Source organism: Arachis ipaensis, chromosome B5 (genome assembly GCF_059453495.1).
Source record: "Arachis ipaensis isolate K30076 ecotype BB chromosome B5, ASM5945349v1, whole genome shotgun sequence".
Lineage (NCBI taxonomy): Eukaryota > Viridiplantae > Streptophyta > Magnoliopsida > Fabales > Fabaceae > Arachis > Arachis ipaensis.
This window is the reverse complement of record NC_142440.1, coordinates 99,613,357-99,616,350: the sequence shown is the minus strand read 5'-3', so window position 1 is coordinate 99,616,350 and position 2,994 is coordinate 99,613,357. Positions and strand designations below refer to the sequence as shown.

At 38.0% G+C, this 2,994-nt stretch overlaps 1 non-coding gene across 1 annotated transcript; it reads right to left on the bottom strand.

Moving 5' to 3' along the window:
* Positions 1-2,012: 2,012 nt before the first annotated feature.
* Positions 2,013-2,120, bottom strand: LOC148565137 (small nucleolar RNA R71). Its single transcript, XR_015885558.1, has one exon. It is a non-coding gene; the product is annotated as a small nucleolar RNA R71 (small nucleolar RNA).
* Positions 2,121-2,994: the final 874 nt, after the last annotated feature.

Below are 2,994 nucleotides of genomic sequence, written 5' to 3'. Positions count from 1 at the left end.
GGAACAGCAGAGCTCCACACCTTAATCTATGGAGTGTAGAAACTCTACCGTATGAAAATACATAAGTGAAGGTCCAGGCATGGCCGAGATGGCCAGCCCCCTAAAACATGATCAATCGTCTCCTAAGATGAACAATGGAATAAAACTGAGACCAAAGATGCCTAATACAATAGTAAGAGGTCCTATTTATAATAAACTAGTCACTAGGGTTTACATGAGTAAGTAATTGATGCATAAATCCACTTCCAAGGCCCACTTGGTGTGTGTTTGGGCTGAGCTTAAGTGTAGCACGTGTAGAGGCCATTTGTGGAGTTGAACGCCAGTTTCTGTGCCAGTTTGGGCGTTCAACTCTGGTTTTGGATCCTTTTCTGGCGCTAGACGCCAGATTTGGGCAGAAGGCTGGCGTTGAACGCCAGTTTACGTCGTCAATTCTTGGCCAAAGTATGGACTATTATATATTGCTGGAAAGCCCTGGATGTCTACTTTCCAACGCAATTGGAAGCGCGCCATTTCGAGTTCTGTAGCTCCAGAACATCCACTTTGAGTGCAGGGAGGTCAGAATCCAACAGCATCAGCAGTCCTTTTTCAACCTCTGAATCTGATTTCTGCTCAAGTCCCTCAATTTCAGTCAGAAAATACCTGAAATCACAAAAAAACACACAAACTCATATTAAAGTCCAGAAATGTGAATTTATCATAAAAACTAATGAAAACATCCCTAAAAGTAACTAGATCCTACTAAAAACATACTAAAAACAATGCCAAAAAGCGTATAAATTATCCGCTCATCAACAACCCTTCTAAATTGATAAGTGGATTTCTGGTTGGTTAAGAACTATACTTGCAACACATATCTTATAACAATTCTTAATTCGCCAATTTCGGCCACATCAGTTAGTCAAGTAACCAACTTTAATTTTCAAAATCAAATCTTTTTAAATTTATTTTTCAAATCTTTTTCAAAATAAGTTTCAATCACATCTTTTTCAAAATCAATTTCAAAATCTCTTTTAACCTCTCATCTTTTCAAAAATTGATTTTCAAATCTTTTTCAATTAATCCTATCTTTTTGTTTGATTCTTATCTTTTTCAAAACTACCTAACTAACTCTCTCTTTCTAATTTTCGAAAATTCCTTTCCTCTTTTTCAAAATTCCTTTTTAATTAACTAATTGTTTTAAATTTTAATTTAATTTAATTACATTTTAAAATTTTTGAATTTTAACTTCAATTTTCAAATTAAAAACAAATAAATTTTTTATTTTGTTTAATTTTCGAATTATTCCCTCATCTCTCATCTCCTTCTATTTATTTATTCATCTACTAACACTTCTCTTTCACCCAAAATTCAAACACCATCTTCCTCTCTGTGTTCGAGTTTTTCTCTTCCCCTTCTCTTATTCTTCTCTTCTACTCACATAAAGGAACCTCTCTACTGTGGCAAAGAGGATCCCTATTATTTTCTGTTATCTTCTTTTTCATATGAACAGGAACAAGGATAAGAACATTCTTGTTGAGGCTGACCCTGAACTTGAAAGGACTCTGAAGAGGAAGCTAAGGGAAGCCAAAGCACAACTCTTTGGAGAAAATCTGACAAAAATTTTCGAAAAAGAAGGAAACATGGCCGAAAATAATAACAATGCAAGGAAGATACTTGCTGACTTTACTGCACCAAATTCTAATTTACATGGAAGAAGCATCTCAATCCATGCCATTGGAGCAAACAATTTTGAGCTAAAGCCTCAATTAGTTTCTCTGATGCAACAGAACTGCAAGTTTCATGGACTTCCATCAGAAGATCCTTTTCAGTTCTTAACTGAATTCTTGCAGATCTGTGACACTGTTAAGACCAATGGGATTGATCCCGAGGTCTACAGGCTTATGCTTTTCCCATTTGCTGTAAGAGACAGAGCTAGAATATGGTTGGACTCTCAACCTAAAGACAACCTGAACTCTTGGGATAAGCTGGTCACAGCTTTCTTAGCCAAGTTCTTTCCTCCTCAAAAGCTTAGTAAGCTTAGAGTAGATGTTCAAACCTTCAAACAGAAAGAAGGTGAGTCCCTCTATGAAGCTTGGAAGAGATACAAGGAACTGACCAAAAAGTGTCCTTCTGACATGCTTTCAGAATGGACCATCCTGGATATATTCTATGATGGTCTGTCTGAATTATCAAAGATGTCACTAGACCATTCTGCAGGTGGATCCATTCACCTAAAGAAATCGCCTGCAGAAGCTCAGGAACTCATTGACATGGTTGCAAATAACCAGTTCATGTACACTTCTGAAAGGAATCCTGTGAGTAATGGGACGCCTATGAGGAAGGGAGTTCTTGAAATTGATACTCTGAATGCCATATTGGCTCAGAATAAAATATTGACTCAGCAAGTCAATATGATCTCTCAGAATCTGAATGGATTGAAGGAATCATCCAGCAGTACTAAAGAGGCATCTTCTGAAGAAGAAGCTTATGATCCTGAGAACCCTGCAATAGCAGAGGTGAATTACATGGGTGAACCCTATGGAAACACCGATAATCCCTCATGGAGAAATCATCCAAATTTCTCATGGAAGGATCAACAAAAGCCTCAACAAGACTTTAATAATGGTGGAAGAAACAGGTTTAGCAATAGCAAGCCTTTTCCATCATCCACTCAGCAACAGACAGAGAATTCTGAGCAGAATCCATCTAGCTTAGCAAATATACTCTCTGATCTACCTAAGGCCACTTTTAGTTTCATGAATGAAACAAGGTCCTCCATTAGAAATTTGGAGGCACAAGTGGGCCAGCTGAGTAAAAGGGTCGTTGAAACTCCTCCTAGTACTCTCCCAAGCAATACAGAAGAAAATCCAAAGAGAGAGTGCAAGGCCATTGACTTGACCATCATGGCCGAACCTACAAGGGAGGAGGAGGACGTGAATCCTAGTGAGGAAAACCTCTTGGGACATTCAGTGACCAATAAGGAGTTTCCCTTTGAGGAACCAAAGGAATCTGAGA